General features: G+C 39.8%; 1 long non-coding RNA gene across 1 annotated transcript; it reads right to left on the minus strand.

The window, feature by feature from the left end:
* Nucleotides 1-987: 987 nt before the first annotated feature.
* Nucleotides 988-17,629, minus strand: LOC114148694 (uncharacterized). The gene is made up of 3 exons (XR_003596323.1): nucleotides 17,124-17,629; nucleotides 16,181-16,182; nucleotides 988-999 (listed from the first exon to the last, which is right to left on the minus strand). It is a non-coding gene; the product is annotated as an uncharacterized LOC114148694 (long non-coding RNA).
* Between the last annotated feature and the right edge of the window lie 1,914 nt (nucleotides 17,630-19,543).

Below are 19,543 nucleotides of genomic sequence, written 5' to 3' on the forward strand. Positions count from 1 at the left end.
GGATGTGATGGGAGCCATTCCTCTCTACATTTAAAGTTACCTGTTTATTTTCTAACAGGATCATAAAAAATAAAATTCTGAGCTATCTCTAAAACAAATGAAAAAGGCTTGATGTGACTGAATGGAAACTCTTTCGACATGTGCCGTACATCTAGTAAAACACCAGTTTGAACTGTTGTTGTTCCTAAAGGAGCAGTATTGCATATTTTACAGGCACATAGTGCCATTTCATAACACGATCAACTAACTATGCTGCCTTCAGCTGTACATGTCAAGTATGACATACAAGAAACTTGACTTTTAATTCAGCACCTTGAAATTGGCCTCTGTCTCTTTAAGAAACTTCTCTTCTTTCAGAAACCCCGCCTTCAGGAAGTCATCACAACATGGCTCCTCTGTTTACCCTTTAAAAACATTTTTATTGGCGTTGCACTGAGAAGTAGCTCGTATAATGAGCTCATCTGATGTGTAGTCCAGGTGTTTGCTAATTGCTGCTGGCTAGTCTGAAGGAGCTGAGTGGACGAGGGGAGGGCTGCTCTGTAATGAGGGAGCTCGGAAGCTCGGAAGCTTGGAAGCTGCACCTTTGAGATGGAGCTTCGTCCTCGAAGCCAGCGTTAGGTCCAACCAGGCATTTTGCGCAGCTGAATGGTTGCCATGGAGATTAAAGGATTTCTCAAACATTCGTGAAAGAATCATGGCGACACTCCAGGTATGTTTTTGAGGAGGGAATAACTTTATAACATGATGTAAAGCTCAAAAAAGGTGATTTTACATTACACTGCCCCTTTAATATAAGGTAAAATATAAATACAGTGGACCTCTGATAATTCAATGGCTCAGGACTCAAGGATTCATCTATTGACTGATTTTTTGGTGGAAAGTGACTCCAGGTTACTTGCAGAAAATCTGTCTATTCGCTGATATTTTTTCTTATAATATATCTAAAATATCCAGAACAAAATGCATCTTGGAAAGTTGAGGTGAAATATGGGCACTATGCTATTTAATACACATGGTAGCTGCATTTATTTTTGTTGCAACTGATTGGTGCTGAAGAGCGGAAATAAAGAAGACTGTAGACTTTAGTCTGCAGTCTTCTGTAAACTAAGGGCCAGTTTCCACCCTAAGATGGTGGAAACCATCTTAGCCCTAAGACGGTTTTCACTGTGCGTATAGATGCATATTGAGGTACATATGGTGTGTGAACTATTATAATTGGCTGCTGTCAGTGTTTTTAGAGGGAGTCTTAAAACACAGACTTTCACTATGCGTGGGCAGTTGTGGTCCCGCAAAAATGTAAAATGTAAAAAAAAGACTTTTGTAAAACACTGAAGATGCCATCAATACTATGTATTTCTCTTTCTATGTTCCTCACCAAGTACAAGTACAAAGGCTATACTTTCTCTGCTTAATCAATCTAGGGCCAGGTTACTAAGTATGGAGACACTGACTTTCCCCTTCCCTCTCCACTTGGTCCAGTTCTTTTGAGGGAACCTCATGGCATTCCCAGGCCAACCATACATAGTCCCTCCAGCGTGTCCTGAGTCTTCTTCTGGATGTCATCTGGTTGGACATGCCCAGATAGGTTGGACCTACCCACTTTGTCCAGGAGGCATCCTAACCAGATGCCTGATCCTCCTCAACTGACTCCTCTCTACTATGAGTCCTTCTCTGCTTAAGAGTTTGTACAACGTTTATCCCTTTGTGTCACCCTTCCTTCCTTCATCAGCTACCTTGCGTTTCACCACATTATATTTCCTTCATCTCTTTGTACTCACATAAACAGCCTTAGCTACCACTTGTCAGTTCTCTCCTCTTTATCTTTATCCCCTAAAATGACAAATCTCCTCTCCGCACTTTCACCTAATGGCTGATAACGTAACAACCATTGTCAGATCTCCAGAGACTGAAGTGGTGAAGCTGATCAGATGATGAAGAGGTATAGAAAAACAGATGAAATCTCCTCGAAAAGTCCTCCTTTTTCACCAAATGTTTTATCAGCCACAGCAGCGGAAACGAGAAGGCTTTTCAGCTGCTGTGGAGATGAGTTACCCAGCATGTGAGAGAGATCTCCGGATAAAAGAGGGCTCGCATTTCCCTAATGTTATTTTCTCTTCTACCTCGTTGTTTTTTTATTTTATAGGTCTTTATCCATCAACATCTATCTGACTCCGTCCTGCTAAGTCCATGTCCACCTACCACAGAGGTTTTAGGTAACGTTTTATCTGGCTAACATGCTGGCAATAAATCTTCCCCCGCGCTTGCGGCGTCTCCCACGGCTCAATTACATCGCCTTTGGCAGGGCTTTTTATTTTGTATCCCCGAATTACTGTGTTGAAGAAATCTAAATCCCTCACTCATCTCACTCCGGTAGAAGTCCAGTGAATGTCTGTGTTCATCCAAGCTCTCCGTATTTCATCCCGCAGCTTCACCAGAAATGCTAAAGGAATCGATGATAGGGGGGTGCCATGTACGTTTGAGCGTCGGACCAGTCAAAGCGGTTTTCGGTGTTGAATTCTGCGTTAGGTGTGTTGTTCATTGAGAGGACCGAAGGCCGCAGTCTGCCAGTGGGAAGAGACTGCGGTGGGGATCCCCCATGCAGAGTGCCACTGACTGGCAGAGGGCCTCATACTAAAGATGTCTCTTTCCCTGCTGGAGCAGAATATGGATTTACACCAGTGATTAACCACCCATATCGCATGGGAGCATAATGTGTCTGATTTGTAAAAATAAATTGTGTGACAGCGCTTTCATGTCTTCTTATAGTTGTGGGTGTTTTTTTTCCTAGTTGGCAAGAAAGGAGGATCTTTGCTCAATGGAAATGGATAAGACAAGTGAGGCAGAAGGTAAAAGACAGGGATGTCCAGTCCTAACGAGGAGCCATAACTCACGTCGCAGAGGAGAACTATAATTTATGACCCTTTGAGCAACCCTTGGGTTAAGTGTTTTCATTCCCAAACCAGCTGACACTCGACCTAAGGGCTGCGTAGACAGGTTGATGTGTCTGCGGCGTAATTTACGGCCCCGATCATTGTCTTTGTTATTTTTGCTCTGCACCATGCCTCTGCCTCGCCATCTCCTCTACAGCTTACTCGTCACCGCCGTAGCTCAAAAGTATCAAAAGACTTTCTGTTACGTATTCTCATGTTGGACCGTAAGATTGCAGATTGAGATGAGATTAGACGGGGCAGGACACCGACAAGTATTCCTGGCTGACATTTGGGGTCTTAATTGGAGCCGGTGACCCTTTGCACTTGAGTCTTCACAGGTAGGAGTCGGTTTCGTGTTGACGTAATGGATCGAGGAGATTTGCCTGATAGGATGTTCATGTGTTGCTTGTGAAGCTCTCTTTCTTTTTTCACTGTCTTCATGCATAAAATGCAGGTGGCCACACATCTCAGCCACACTTCAGCCATTCAGTTAGTGACACTTTTCCCATGAGCTGTCAGTGTGGCTCGACTTCCAAATTTCCACCAGACTCTCGTTCAATGTGTTTATCCCATAACCAAGCACATTACCATAATGATTGATGGGAGAGGGGCTTTTGTGTAGCCCGCACGGAGCTTTTTCAGTTCGATTTTTTTTCTTTGAAAGCTTTATGTGGAATCTTTGTGAAAGAAATGAAACTTAAAACATTTGAAATATGAACTGAAACGTTGGGTTTTGGAGTAATATGCTCTCATGTGGTTGACTGTCTCCACCGCAGAGGTTTAACTGCATTCATAAAGCATTTCAGCCTCAGATAAAAATTGATAGTTAAAAAAACAACCACAATGTTATGCCATATTAACTGACTTAAAACTATAAACAGTAATCCAAAATGTAATGCACATCAGGAGGTAAAAATAAGCACATTAATGCTACACCTTTTCATGAGTTTTCCCCTTGAAACATCTTCAACTTTTATCACGTTACATCCACACACTTTAATTAATTTTTATGTTATTTAATCTAACTTTAGATGTGGAGGGAAGTTGATTTAAAAAAACTTCTAATATTTTTAGAAAAAAAATCTACACATTATGACAAGCATGTGTATCAGTCCTATTTACTCTGATACCTCAAAATAAAATCCAGTATGCGCAAGACTAGAGTATAGCACAGCTGCAAACCTACCAAAACATTAGTTAAACATTAATTAAGTACTGATCAGAGAAATGGCCAAAAGGTAACCATGGTAACTCTGGGAGAACTGCAGAGTTAGCTGTAGACTCCACAAATCTGGCCTTTATGACTTGTAAGAGGACCACTGCTCTAAAAAAAGCCATAAAAAGTTATCGTCCCAGTTTTTACATCCAGGTAGAAAGATCTGGATGATCTTTCATCCAGATCTCAGTTGTGATCACAACCGAGTGCGGCAGAACAGTATTTTTTAAATGGTGGCTGCGGCCACCAGGAGAGGGCAGGAGGGGGAACTGATGACTGGAGGGAACTTGAGAAAACAACAACAAAAGTAAAACTAAAAATAATTAATTTTAAAAAGGTCTTTTTTTTTATCACAAAATTTGTTTTTAAATCTTTATTGTGAAACATAAATGAAAACAAGTTATTGACATGTTATTTGCCACGCTCATCTTTCTGATTGTCTGCCAGTCAAATTGATCAAGCTGGGGGTGCTGCAGTGGTGAAGGGGTTAAGCACAACCCACATAAGGAGGCCTTAGTCCTCGACACAGCCATCGTAGGTTTGAATCCTGGCCTGTTGGGGTTTTCATGTCTTCCCTCTCTCTCCTTACTTACTTTCCTGTCCTAGCACTTTCAAATAAAAGCCACTAGAGCCCAAAAAAAATTTCAAGCTGCTTTGCTTCTCAAGCTAGCATAGCGTAGCGTAGCTAGCGCAAGTTTCTAACCAGCAAAGGATCACAGGAAACATCCATCAGCCTTACTGTGGTAGAGAAATCATGGTTGACTACAATTAAAATATATGAGGCAGAAGTTATTATAAAGAAATATAACAATTATTGAATAGTGAACAAAAGGTAAAAAAACATCCAGAAGTTGATGTTTATTTACATATTTTGTGGTATTGTTTGTGAGTTTTTGCACAGGGAGTTCCTGGCCAGAACTTAATGCTGTTTGGGTGAAATGGTGTGTAAAGGTTTGGGAACTCCCTGGGGAAGAACGCACGGCCTCCATGATGAAACATCATGCTGTGAAGTTTTCTTTCATCCCTCCTCACAGATCTGTGCATCTTCCGTGAGAACGAAGATGGATTGACCTAAACGCAAGGCAATCCCAGGACAGAGACGTCGGAAGATGGATTAGAGGTTGTGTCATTATCACCACTCAATTGAGGTAAAGCGAAGGATCCGCCAAAAGCTGAAGCAGGCCCGCATGGTGCATTGCCATTTCCTGGCTTACAGGAGTGCAGGTTCTGACCTGCACTCCTGTTTATTTCTCTCCTCTTATCACCCACACCGTGGCTTTCTCCACTAATTACTGCCTCTCCCCATCTCAATCGTCTCCATTCCTCCCTCTCGTTCTACACGTCTTTCTCTAAATCGCTCCTCACATCTCAGCAGGAGAGCAGAGATGCTGAGTGACGGAATCATAAATCTGGCCCGCGTGAAACAGAAGATGGCTTCCCTGAACGGCTGGGAGGTTTTTCATCACTGGAGCCTTTTTAGTGCCCTTCACTACCTCCATCGCATGTCACCAAACCCACGTGTTTATGAGCGTGTATTTGTGACTTGGAAGTGAAAGCGTGGGACTGAACTCCGGGAGGTAGAAATGACCAGATTGAGCTGATAGAGAGGCATGTTTGGAATATTAATGTTCTGGGAAGAAATTTAAGACGGTTTCAGAGATGTGCTGGCAGAGGTTCATTGAAAGGCTTCAGTAACAAATAAACACAATACAGACACGGCACGCTCTTCAGGGGCTTTGCCTGGCAGAGGAACAGGCTCATTCCCTAAATTCCACACATCTGATGTGGTGTCAAATGGTCCTGACCATTCAGCCGTGGACCCCCCTCCTCCCGAAGGATGGAAAGGTTATCCGGTTTCAGGAGAAACCCGAACATGGAAGTACGATAAAGTTCTCGGAGACAGCTGCGGTCTAATCTCAAATCCACAGCAGCCGCTACGCAGTATGGGCCGATCAGAGCCAGTCATCCGATAACACTGTGAAAACGACACAGTTTTCTTAAACATACATACACACTCATTGAATTTGAGCAGGTGGGGACTGATCGCAACTACCATTTTTAGTTATTTTTTCTCACAAGGTTTGGGTTTTTACTCCCTCTGTTTTCAAGTAAGGTTTACAAATTCTTCTTACGATTCTGGCATTGGTGTTTTTTTGTTTACAGTCACTCTTAAAAGATTGCTCTGTGAAAAACGTTTTGCTAAGGCCAACCAGTTGGGATTACAGGGGCTGAGAGAGATTTCCAGAGGATGATGAAATCTGATGGGTAGATAGATACTATCTACCCATCAAGGATGGATCAAGGATGGACTGATAGCAATGAATTTGTAGTTCCTTTCCTAAAAAGACCCTCTCAATGTGAAAATCAACATTTTATTACTCATGTTGTCATTTTTAAATGTATTTCTTTGGAACTCAGTTTTAACATCATGTGACATCTATGAAGGTTCTCAAAGTGAGAACCGTGTCACTGTGGACTAAAACAACACCTTGTAAAAGATTTTATTTCAATTAAAGTCGTTCACAGATCTTATGATAGATTCCAGCCCTTTCCTGCATGAATTGTGATCCTTCATCAGGATTTTTTTCCAAAGTGTGTTTTATTTGATTTTTTAAAAATATGGAATAACATTTTTTGTAAAAAAAAAATAAAAAATAAAAAAATGTTTTTTTATAGGTGATCAGTTGTCATTTTCTCCAAATACAAAGTTGTTATTTGGAAAATACACCAGTAGTAGTGATCTTTAGGGGTTACTTGATGTCACAAGATTCTTTTTTACCTGCAAGGGTAGAAGGAGGGACTGGATCTTCCCGAGTTGCTTTTTCGTCTGCCTTAACGAAACCCTTTTTGCACTTGCAGTGGATGGCCAGTAGTTGGCAGTGTATTGTATGATGCACTAGGTTTCTATCATAAGAATCCACAAGAAACACACAAAAAATAGGCTTTTAGATAGCTGTCCATTGCAGTGACCGCTATGCATGAAAGGGTTTAATAATGATAGATTCAACTCACAACAAACCAGCTGTGTTTGTTTTAGCGTAGGACTGTCCCGTTCAGTTGAGATTTCAGAATCAAATGCTTGGTTCAAAATCACTTAATTTTGAACCAAGCATTTGATTCGATTCCTTAGTTCAATAGCTCAGTTGCTATTCAGAAATCATATAAGCAGAGCCATCATTACCAGGATACTGGCATGTCTGTCTCCTTTCTTTTTACAGGAATTGAACCAGGAACTTTTGTAGAGCTATGTTTTCATATCACTGTCAAAAGATTTTCTCGTGACTTGATATTAAGAAGTGTCTAACTCTCAGGCTCTGCTGTAAGCTTTAGGAGAAGCTGGAAAAGTATATTTGCCGTGGATGACATTTATAGGCTCCTCCGTCATAGCAGTGAGGAAATTCGTTCTCATCTCCTGCATAAACTCAAGGGCTTGAATTGGGACGGTAGACATAAAAAAATGTATCTCAGAGACAAGTCTGTGAAAGCAATCCTTGGATTTAAATTTACCCCAGTAGTTGAAGGAGAGGACGAGACCCGAAACTGTCAGGGTTGTCACCGACCGGCTGCCCTTTACCTTCGTCTCGTCTTCGTTCCCGTCCGTGCGTCGGGTCGTTCAACACCATCGGCATGTCTCCCTCGCCTCCAAACATAGCAGTGCCTTCTATCCTCACGTGTCATGTTTGATGGATACTTTCAACCCAACTTTCTTTCAGCATCGCGATCTTTACATTGTAGCGTGTTTTTTTCCCAGCACACACAAACTTGATAAAAAATGGATCACCTGTCCCAACACTCGGCAATCATTAGCCAATTCTTGTCTGTGTTCTGCTAACGTAAAAAAAGCACAACTTTGCAAATGCTGCTTTTTCATTAAATAAAGAATGAAATTAAAATCACATAAGAATAATCTTGTTCATGTGATAAGATATTAAAAATAATGGCGTCGACGAATGTAAGCAGTTAAATGAGACATTCATAATTCAGCCATGGCGTTGCTGCTCATCGTCACTCAGCCGTCAGAGGAGATGTTGGCGAATTATTCGGGTGTTGGAGCAACCAACCCCGCCTACTTGGGAGGGGCAACGTATGCGGCGTTTGGGGAAATTGTAGTCGCCGATTTCACAGAAGAACTGTGGATTTGAAACTTTGGAACGACACACAGCTTTTTATCAACCTCTTCCTGTCCAGTAGTAACATCCGGTTCTACTGGACTGTTGATCATCTGACTTGTGAGATGCAAAAAGTATTTCCATTGCAGTTCTGCGAAATGAATCTGTTTTGATACGACTGGAAAAACCTTCTCGTCCCAACGCAAGAGGTTTCGATCGACAAACTAGATTTTTTTTTCTCAAAATTGCCGTATTTCCATTAAGTGCATTTATTTTCTTAAATTCAAGTTGCTCAATTTTGTCCATCCATCCATCCATTTTCTTTTGCTTTATCCGGGGTCGGGTCACGGGGGTAGAGCTTCAGAAGGGAGGCCCAGACTTCCCTCTCCCAGCCACTTGTTCCAGCTCCTCCGGGGAAATCCCGAGGTGTTCCCAGGCCAGCCGAGAGTCCAGCGTGTCCTGGGTCTTCCCCGGGGCCTCAATTTTGTGATAAATGGAAATGCAGCTATTGATAACTGTATGGATTAAGCCACACATTCATTAGATCAGCAGAACACCTGGATCTGTCGCTCTTAGTTCTTTCACCAGGAAAGTCAGTGGCTTTAATCTGTTATTTTTGTGGTTGGAGATTTAACCCGGTTTGTTGGGTCAAACCTAACTCTGTTGTTTCTCTGTGTCTGACATTCACACACACACCTGCTATGGACCACAGTCTTTTCGCCCAACTGGGAAAATAGCGCCTCATCTCAGTGTCTGACACCCATTGTGGTTTTAGCGCATCAACATGGCCGCTGAGCCCTTTCACTTTAACACTTCAGCTCCAACATTTGACAGTCAGGAGAATAAATATGTACATATTAATCTTCTTTGATTTCTGAAACGTGACTCTTAAATTTATATTAATGTTTTTACTGAAGCAGATCAGAAACTTGGTGATTTCATTTGAGGGGAATATCCTCAAAACTTTGATACCAAAAGCCTGCCCTTATTTCCTGATGGTTGTTTTAAACATGATTTAGTCTCGCTAAAGTCTAATCAATAGCATTTCCAATGATTTTGTTGGCAACTGAACACCTGTGTATTAAAACATTTGAGACATATTTAGTTATGTGGACTAACCTCTACTCTTTAAGTCAAAGAAATCTTGCAAATTCTGTTTTTATTCTCAGTTTGTAAATTTGTGAAAGATAAACGTTCAATATTAAATTTGGCTTTTTAAGTCAGCACTTTAAAAAAAAATGAAGTTGAATAAAGATTTTAAATTCTTCTAACTTGAAAGAGAACTTATGGTGATCTGATACTGAGAGTGAAAATAATACAGAAATTTGTCGTTGAGAGTAGTTTTTTTGGTTCATAATATGAAATGATTATTGGCTTTAAATTACAGTATTAAGTTATAATTCACAATTGAAGATTAACAAGCTATCATAACTTAATAAATCAGATGAAAACAACATTCAAACAACTTGCTCTTTGTGGTTAAATCAACTTGACGAACGTTAATTTTTGAATTAAAACCAAAATTATTTTTTTGTTGACTTTACTTGCATTTTCAAGGCTGCAGGTGAGCCTTCATCTTCAAGTAAAACCACCTTCAGATGTTTTACAGTGCAATATTTTACAACTTTATGTCCATACAACCTGCTGGAGATGTGCAACACTCGATATTTTTCAAATAAACGCTCAATTTTAGATCATATTTGTATTTTTCTGTTTTACATCAAGATGCTTAAAATTAAATTCAGTTTCTCAGGCAGATTCTTAGAGCTGCTTTGCTTTTCTCAGAAACAATCGGCGTTCTTTTAAGCCTCAGTATTGTTAATATTCTGACAGTGTTTGTATTAAATACATAATAAACCTTTATGTGCTAATTCTGGAGAGAAAAAAAAGAAAATCTGTATATTAATCTGTAGATTATGCATGTTGCTCTCTGATTGCAAAGACTTGAACATGTGCTGGTAATGTAATATCAGGGAAAAGGGTCAAGAACCTGGAGCTGAGAATATGAGTTAGCTAACATGTACATGAGTCTATATGTGCATGTGGGAAGGTGTTGAGTATAATGTTCAGAGTTAGCTTCAAGGTCAGAGGCTCGGGTACACTCCAACACACACACACACGCCCCCACACACATGCAGATGATAGTAATAGCGGCGCTGACAGACATGAGCGGCCAGCTGAGCTAGAAGCCTCAGCTGCAGCTGAAAGTCCAGAAAAGGCTGTCCGGACACTTTTAAACATTACCAAACCGATCGCAGAGAGAGAGAGGGGGGGAAAGAGAATCAGAGCGAGGGAGACATCTGTAAACAAGAATCGAGAACAGACAAGAGATTACTGCAAATGTCGAGGTCTGCCTGTCTGTGCGTGACAAACGGCCTGTTTATCCTCTCCATTACATGATAATTATGTCGATTTTAATAGCGAGACAGAAATGGAAACATTTTCTCACTTTATTTGCAGATTTTAATCACTGGGTGCCAGATCGACCCCAGATGAAACGTCACGTTTCTGCATGAGCTCAAAATCATTCTGTTAGAGTCGTATTATGATCGGCCGTTTCTGTCGTCTTGAGGCTCGTCAACGAAAACGTCAGTGGAAACTTGAGGTGCAGGTCAGAAATTAGAAGAGTAGTTTGACGGCATTCGCGCGAATAAAGGGTTTTGCGTGAAATGTTGAGAAGGGTGCGAATAATTTAGGATTTCCAAAGTTTTAATGAAAATATTCATTTGATTTATTTTAGAAAATTATGAATTTCCCAATTTCAAAATTTTGATTTTTTTGGGAAGATTTACAATCAGAAACAAATTTGTTTAATTAAAACAACTCCTCACACATAAATAATCCTAATGTACAATAAGACACATAGTTGCATAATGCAGCGTTTTACATATTGTCGAGTCAAAATTTAATTTGAATTATAAGTACAATGTATATTTAGATGTGTGCGTTATGACAGCTATTCCATGATGCAGATGTCTTTCTTTTGTTTTAAAATACTATACAACTCTCATGTTGTTTATCATCGTCAGGAGAAATAGGATTGTGGTGAGAAATATAATTTACAATATTGACGAATAAACACAATAAACGTAAAGGATTTTGACAGTTTTTTTTTCCATCATGGCGTTTTGCTTTTTTTGAAATGCGACAAGAGTCCAGTTATGACCCTCACTGCCAGCAGCATTTTGAAGATGCTTTTGTGTCGCAGCTCTCTGTGTGTGCGTGTGTGGATGTGTGTGCACACACATATGTTTGTTTTTAATACCTTGTGGGGACCATTTTCCTGACATATACTACGTTGTGGGGACCCACTGCTCTTTGTGGGGACCAAAGCCTGGTCCCCACAAGGGGAAACATTGTTTTTGGGTCAGGGGTCAGATTTAGGACTAAGGTATGAATTGAGTTTTGGTTAGGGTTAAGGTTAGGTATGTAATGGATAGGGTTAGGGTAAAGGTAAGGTTTAGGCTGTAGAAATGAATGGAAGTCAATGGAAAGTCCCCGCAAAGATAGCTGTGCAAACATGTGTGTGTGTGATTCTGCGCCTCTGCTGGTCTCGGCGGGTGTGAGGGTGTGAGTGTGAAGCCGTCAGGTTTCACCACCTCGCTGATGCTGATCTTCGGTTGCCGCTACTCTGTCGCCTCATAAACAGCGTTCTTTGATGCTCGATTATCTGGAGCGTCTCTGAAGACCGGCCTGAGCCCGAGCCACAAATAATATTGTTTCTTTTCGGCGCGGCGTAAAATGTGAGTTATTTTGAAAGCGGCTCTGTGGATGAAATGTTTCTTCATTATCTGACCAATAAACACAAAGAAGTCGAAAATACAGAAGCATGGAAGATTTGAAGCCAAACTACTTCCCTAATTTAAAAAAAGTATTTCCGGATATCCATTAACCTCAATTTATCACCCTCCTCCACCTGTTGCTGCTGGCTAGCTGGTGGAAAAAGGGCTGATGCACTTCTCCTTAATTTATAAGAAATGTTTGGGAATACATTTTAGTCATGACAAAAACTACTGAGTATTAATTAATACAAAAGATGAATATGAACGAATATCAGCTACAGCAACATTTAATTTCTCTTTGGAGCAATAAAGTTGTTTTTTAATCCAAATGAACCACTCTCATTAAACGCAGCGATGTTTGAAATCTGCAAGGTGTGGCATGGGGGAGTGCAGGCTGGCTCAGTAAACCAATCAATCAATAATCCACAATATTGGTGACCAAAGTTGCTCGACGATTCAACATGTAAAGGAAAACATAAAAAACATGTTCAAATAAAATGAAACAGGAGGCAAGGTGTATAAAGCCAGACGTTTTAAGTACTAAAAGCTCAGCTGTGAAGAAAAGTCTTGATGTATGATTAAAAAAAGACCAAATTCAGTTGTTGATCGAAGATTTATTGGCAGCTGATTTGTGACGAGGCCACAGAAGAAGCTCACATGCGCCTTGTCCGTCGAACAGCTGGTACATGTTAATCGTCTGAAGCTTGACAAATCGGATAAATAAGGACAAGCCGGGCCGCTTAGAGACAAACAAAAAACGTTAAATGTTTTCTAAAATGGACGGGAAGCCAGTGGCGTCACAATAAAATAAATCAAACGGGTGTAATGTGTTCCTGTGTGGGAGTGAGCGTCTGAAGACGGGCTGCTGCATTCTGAACAAGTAGATGTAAAGATGTAAAAAAATATCAGACTGTAAATGAATAAAGAAGCTAATGTAAAAAATAATAGACTGTAAATGAATAAAGAAGCTAATGTAAAAATAATAGACTGTAAATGAATTAAGAAGCTAATGTAAAAAATAATAGACTGTAAATGAATAAAGAAGCTAATGTAAAAAATAATAGACTGTAAATGAATTAAGAAGCTAATGTAAAAAATAATAGACTGTAAATGAATAAAGAAGCTAATGTAAAAAATAATAGACTGTAAATGAATAAAGAAGCTAATGTAAAAAATAATAGACTGTAAATGAATAAAGAAGCTAATGTAAAAAATATCAGACTGTAAATGAATAAAGAAGCTAATGTAAAAAATAATAGACTGTAAATGAATAAAGAAGCTAATGTAAAAATAATAGACTGTAAATGAATTAAGAAGCTAATGTAAAAAATAATAGACTGTAAATGAATAAAGAAGCTAATGTAAAAAATAATAGACTGTAAATGAATAAAGAAGCTAATGTAAAAAAATAATAGACTGTAAATGAATAAAGAAACTAATGTCAGCTTGTTCTGGTCTAGAAAGAGCAAAACCATAAAGAAGTAAAATATGTTTGTGAAGAAGCTTTCAGAAAACCTCAACTAAAGTTAGCAAGGGTTTATTTATTACTTTCCCCAAACCCAAGATTAAAACACAATCAATACTAAAATGAGTTATTCTTACATTTGGCATCATTAATAATAATTAATAATTGTATGGCAATAGTTAAATTGCTAGAAATAGTAATGCAGTAATAATAATAATAATCAATGTATTATAATAACTTTACAGAAGTAGGTACAGTTGTTTCAAATTGAAGGTTTTTTATTTATTTTTATTTATTATTATTATTATTTTGCTTTTTGTTATATTAGTGACAGTATGAAACTGGCATAGGGTGAACGTGATGTCATAAGAGTCACAGTGACAGTTTTTGACAAAAACGTTGAGTTTTAATAATCTGACTTAGGAAATTGAATTGTCTTCTACCTTTTATAAGCATACAAATAATATAAAAGCTCCTCCCCAAAAAATAAAATGCGAATTTATGTTGTTTCTGTTGCATTTAGTAAATAAGCCTTTATTTTTACAACATAAATTAGCAGATAACCATTGGCTGTTATATAGCAAATCGGTCAAATTTTCTCTTTTTCACCTTAAATTAGTTCTGAATGTTGTTGAAACAATCTGCTACATTGACTGTGTTCTTAAAGAGCCAGACAGCCGGTCTCGGTGTCAGACAGCCGTGTTTTCCTCTCCTATTTTTATCGCTTTGGGACAGAAATCTCACTACTTTACGGGGAAATTTGGCGAGAGCTTTTCCTTTTTTTTTCTTTCTTTTTTTTTTTTTTTTTAATTTTTATTAGTTACATTTTCTAGTACTTCCACTGTTACCAAAAATAATAAACCTTTAAAAAAAAAAAAAGGATGAAAAGCGGAGTGCGGGCCTCGTAACGCGGGACGCCTGGAAGAGAGAGCTGCTTGTTCTGATCCAATGGCAGCTGGAGAAACACCAGGTCACATGGGATCAGGCTTTCGCTCCAAACAGCTGGTCAAACAACGCCGGCGTTGCCAGACACACACACATTAAACTCACGGTTACCCGCCCATGAAGGTACAACGTGTGTGGATAGTTATGCACATACTCACCGGTCGGAGCTCATAAAACAAGGTAACTTTGGACACTTTGTGTTAAAACCTTCCACAGCTGTGTCACCGGCGCTGACGGCTGCTGCACCGGCCAAAAAAGATCTTTAAATGTGTTATTATTTCAGCTTATGCTTTTATCAAACGCAAGTAAAAACAAATGGAAATAAAAGATATCCAAACTCTAAGCAAAGGTAGTGGAGCCTACGGCGTCCTGCATGGAGACATCTCAACAAATAACTCTCTCTTTTTGTTTAGTATTGTAAAATAAAAAAGGGGGGGGGGGGTGAACATGCAGTTTAATTTGAAAGTTTTCAAAACTGATTTATGTAAAAGCACTTGTGTATGACAGCGTGGCTCAAAGCAAACCATAAGGCCAGGAAAACAACCGGAACCTCCAGGAAACATTTAAATTACTGTACACAAATACAGTAATAGGAATGATCGGTGGGAATCTTGACTAAAATATGTCTTGCGTGCAAATAAAAAATGTCCCGTTTTTGTGTAACTTAATTACAAACCTACAAAGTTCAAATGAACAACTGACATCTGTAGGTGTCGTGGTTCTTCTGATGTCATGCAGGGTTTCAAGCATTCATTGCTGCTTTCACTCTACCTTCAGCCTGCAGAAGCTTCCTGTCCCGGCAGCATGGTGCCGCCGCCACCTGGACGCTTTCTTCCTCTTGGCCACAGAGTCTACATTAGTCTTGGTATGAGTTTTTCTTCAAACAGTTGGTTTCTCTTTTCCACTTTCCCATCAAATGTTGACACGGTGAAGGAGGTGGAGTATGTAGTCATGGGGAACAATGCTCATTATCCTATGTATGATTTAAAAAAAGATCTAAAATCTTTAAAACATTGACATAAATTGGTGTAAAGGCTAAGGTAACATGTTGTAAAAAGTTCAATAAGCTGTTTTTCTGCTACCTATGTATGAGTATGGGTAGCTAAAAAATTAGGTAGTTAAAAGCTACATTATGTAGCTTTTACAAAAATAGATCTTTATATATATTTGTCACCATGTTGTGATGATAAAATATGAGATAATCTGTGAAAAGATTGAGCTTCTCCAACTCCTCCATGAGCTACTATTGCCGTCTGAAGAAACGTTCTGCTCTCGACCAAAAACAGCCAATCAGAACCAGGAGGAGGGTCTTAGCGCTGTCAGTTAACCTTGTGTACGAGCTGCTAAATGTGCTAATGGTGAAGAAACAACTTACCGTTCCAGTAAAACTGTTTATCCGTCGTCATTGGTGGCTATGCTAACTAGTGTTAGCATTTATGAGAGGTGAAGGTTTTAACAAATATGTAAAGAAAACTTTTTTTTAATAAAAGTTACATCCTGCTGCTTTAAACAACTAAATAAATACATTTTTATATTTTACTCTTTCAAATCCAACCTTCCATGGATCTCTGGGTTTTGGTTTTGTCTTGTGACCCAAAAGCTCCTCAGTGGGCCCCATCCGGCCCCCTGTACGAACTCATGTGAGCGTATCATTCGCCGGGTTTAAACATTGTGTTTCCAGGCTGGATCATTAACATGTAACTACATTGTTCACGGCTTATCAGAATATTTACGTCTCACCATGAGATGTCTGCGCCCCGTCCGATCACTGGGCCGACAGACAGAGACAGATTGAGCCAAAATACCAGGAGAGAGAGAGAGAGGCAGTGGTTGCCCCAAATACCATCTCTAAATATAGGGAGGGGGGCACAAGGTGTAGAGGAGAGGAGCTGGAGGACAAAGGGATTCAGGACGGGTTAGGAGCTTCTGTTCCTCTGTGTTTTCAACAACACAGAAAGTAACGTTTGAATATCGTCCACGAGGAAGGCGAACTGTGTTTCTATCCGCAGATAAAAGTGCAGTTTTATTCATCTAAATGCCCTTAAACAACTTCCTGGATTGTCTACAAAATGGAGGCAGTGGTGCAAGGATTTCATTTTAACATTATTATCCATGTCTGTTGAAATCGGTTCATTTATTCTTCAAATTCAAGTTTTACTGCTACATAAGTTAAGCTATGTTGCTCTTGGTTACCATAACAACCAGTAACTGACAGCTCCTCCCCCGTAGTTATGGTATGCATTAGGATCACTTCCGTGTTAGCTTTACAAGTATTATATTTTAACATATGTTTCAGACTAATGTAATTATACAGAGGATTTTATGTGTAAGTTTGTCATGATTGTTAGATGTTTTCAATTATTATAATTAATGTAGTGCATTTTAGATGTGTTTAATTTTAAAACAGCTGTCATCTGTTCAGTGGGAGCCATTGGTCTGTAGGGTTATTTATTGCATTTTATTTCAGAGGCAGAAGAAGTTGGATACGTTTACATTTTTTAAATAAATTAATGTTTCAGTTACCAGTTACATATACATCAAAGTCTTCGAATTTGATGTATATGATTATATTTCCTGCACTGAAACATACATATACCCACCAAAGACACTCCAGTAAAGTCAGGGACTCTTTTTTGGACCACTTGCTTTTTCATCCAAACACAAGCAACACTTTACTGTCAGGATTCAGGTTGGAGCGAGGGTTCTTTCCAGAGACGAGCTACGTGGAGGAGTTTGACAGCCTGACGCACCTGCAACGGATTCCGGTAACCAGCGGCAGGCTTCTTAAGAAGCGGTGGAACCACCAGTCATTACTCGATGGTTACCACTTGTTGGCCAGACTCAGCCCTAAGATCTCTCATGGTCCATGTTAAGTATTGTCCAGTCATTTTGTCCTTTTCTCTCTGTTACCTCTCAGACCTTGATCACGTTTCCCGGAGCCAAGCCTGGAACTTCGCTGGTCGGGCGCGTCTCGTTGGTTGGCACCTCCAAGCCGTTCCGATCCGCTGCTGTCCCGGACCCCCAAACCTACCTGGACTCTCGTTTCCTTCTGACGTCCTCTAGTCTCGATTCTTGAACAATCGTTTGACTGATTAAAAACAAACCCTCATAACAGTAAAGTCTGTTCTTCTGTGCGCACCTGCATATGGGCAAGGAAACTAAAATCCAACATGACATTTATGTTTACCACAAAATGTTTATTGGTCAGTTTGAACGTGCTTGTTCACTACTTTTTTTTTTCTCTGAAGAGTTTTTGCGGCGCTGGTGGCTCGTATTTTTTGCGACAGTAGGCAGACAGGAAAGAGAGGGGGGGAAGACACGTGGCAAAGGTCGCCGGGATCGGGAGTTGAACCCGTGACGTCCGCGTCGAGGACTAAGACCTCCAAACGTGACCTCCGCTGCGCCACCACAGCACGCCCCAGTGCTTGTTCACTTCTGTAGTTTTATCAACTCATTGTTCATCTTCGTTTGCGCTCAGGATTAATTCTCGTCTCTTTCAGCGGTGCTGATCCCTGGGAGTTTTCGGACAGAAAGATGGCGGCCGGCGCTCAGCTGACGTAAATACATGGAGTTGATTGGACTGCGCCACCTCATCCTAATGCAGAGGGGGAACTTGTACTTTCTCCCTTTACTTAAACAAGCTTTTGTATTTAAGTTAATATTTTACTTTGAATGTAACACGTTTGACCTCCATTTTTGCTGTTTAGTTTAATAACAACCTTAGCTGTGTTGTATTGTTTGCTGTAGTTAGTGATGGCATTCTGTTTAGTTTCTCCCTGTTGTGTTTTAATGGTCTGACCAGCCAGGATATATCCAGCTCTGGACAAAATGAAGAGCCCACTGCACTGAACCCCATTGAAAACCTCCTGGTTCTTCCACCAAATATTGATTTCTGAGTTAAAACATTGGTATTGTTTCTAAATTAATATGAACTCTATTGCAAATAGACATGTTGTCAGTCAGGGCGGAGCGTCGGGGGCCCGGATGGGAGGCAAAATATGACTTCAGGGATCCAACCCTTTATCACATCTGATGAGAGCTGGGCCCGCTCCTGTTGAGTATGAAGTATGTAGGATTATAGAGCCTGGTGCCCCAGTAGATTATAGAGTAGGCTGCCCCAGTCATTGTTGACTCATGGTAGCTAAAAGCTTTACAAGACCGACTGATTTTAGTGACATAATGGGTGTAAAATATTGAATAAAATGTTGTGCTACATGACTGGCTTTATACATTTAACTTTATGACACACAAAATTACAAGTATTGTCTCCAGGTGTATTCTGGGAAAAGCTTGTAACCAGCCGTCCACCAACGTCATCATCAGTCACTTGGCAACAGATGACAAACTAGCTGGAGCATTTTTACGGACAGGGCTTGGCTGGGGTTGCAAGGTAAAGAAAAAGCAGTAGCTCCAGTGGCAGATCATTTCACTTATGATAACAGATTTTCCCATGTTTTAAGTAGAATAATCTGCCAGTGGAGCAGGTACTTTTTTTTATGTTTAGGAATTACTGACTTAAAACCCACTCCTATATCTTGCTGGAAAGTTACTTTTGTGTTATATCAAATTTACTCAGATATTTTCACTAGAAATTAAACAAAATACTTTGATTTTGTATTTTTTTTAGTGTGTCTCACTGGATTATAATTATCTGGTGGTCCTGTTTTATCCTTTAAAGAACTTTCTGGAAATGTTCCCACATAATGTTTGGCTCAGGTCATGAAAATCCGTCCGACGTTAATAATATAATATCATTGTTTCTGCAGAATTTGTTTTTGTAATTTCCAACTCATGTTTTTGCTTGCGCTCCCCCAAAATAAATTTGCTCCAAACGTAACGTGAGAACTTATTTAAAAGGGTTTCTATTCACACTTTAAAAGAAGAAAACAATTAGCAGCCATCGTGCCACAATTCCCGCCCCACTGCTAAAAAAATGTCCAATTTCCTCCCTCCAAAAAAAAAGAAAATCTCACTAAACTGCGTCACGGCTGCCCTCGACTGAAGGAAATGCAGGGAAAGCATTTCTGTTTGTTTGTGTCTTGTTGTGACCTGGTTCATCTCAAACTGAAGTTGATCTCAGGCTGTTAAATAATTAG

Source organism: Xiphophorus couchianus, chromosome 7, assembly GCF_001444195.1.
Source record: "Xiphophorus couchianus chromosome 7, X_couchianus-1.0, whole genome shotgun sequence".
Lineage (NCBI taxonomy): Eukaryota > Metazoa > Chordata > Actinopteri > Cyprinodontiformes > Poeciliidae > Xiphophorus > Xiphophorus couchianus.